Source organism: Octopus bimaculoides, chromosome 21 (assembly GCF_001194135.2).
Source record: "Octopus bimaculoides isolate UCB-OBI-ISO-001 chromosome 21, ASM119413v2, whole genome shotgun sequence".
In the NCBI taxonomy this organism is placed as follows: domain Eukaryota; kingdom Metazoa; phylum Mollusca; class Cephalopoda; order Octopoda; family Octopodidae; genus Octopus; species Octopus bimaculoides.
In genome coordinates, this window is record NC_069001.1 from 5,124,044 (window position 1) to 5,124,818 (window position 775).

Genomic DNA, 775 nt, shown 5'->3' on the forward strand with positions numbered 1-775 from the left:
TTCCTCCTCCTCCACCTCCTCCTCCTCCTCCTCCTCCTATTATTTTCTTCTTCTTCTTCCTCCTCCTCCTCCTCCCCTTCTTCTTCTTCCTCCTCCTTCTCCTCTTCTTCCTCCTCCTTCTCCACTTCTTCCTCCTCCTTCTCCTCTTCTTCCTCCTCCCCTTCTTCTTCTTCCTCCTCCCCTTCTTCTTCTTCCTCCTCCTCTTCTTCCTCTTCTTCCTCCTCCTTCTCCTCTTCTTCCTCCTCCACTTCTTCTTCCTCCTCCTCCTCCTCTTCTTCTTAAAAAAAAAAGGAAACGGCGAAGTTGCTGTGATGGTGATGGTGGTGATGCTGATGATGATAGTGGAAGTGAATGTGATAATGACGATGACGACGATGACCACGACGATGATGATGATGCTAACGATGATGCTAACGATGATGCTAACGATGATGCTAATGATGATGCTAATGATGATGCTAATGATGATGCTAATGATGTTGATGACAGTAATACTGATGATAACTGAAGAAAAACGTTTTTTTTCTTATCTCTCTCTCAAACATGTCTGCATATGTAGTTACCTAAAATTCTTTTATATCTCCTCCCCAAGGGACGACGCGAACGCAGGACCGTTGAATGCGATGTGACAGAGTACACAATCCTGTAGACGTGGAGCGGCTTCGCATACAACACGGGGAATGGCGGTGTTTACCTTGTGTCCAACCAGCCATTGGAACATTGAATATGGACGGAACGGGTATTAGTTGTGTTGGTAGTAGTAGTAACAGTGGTG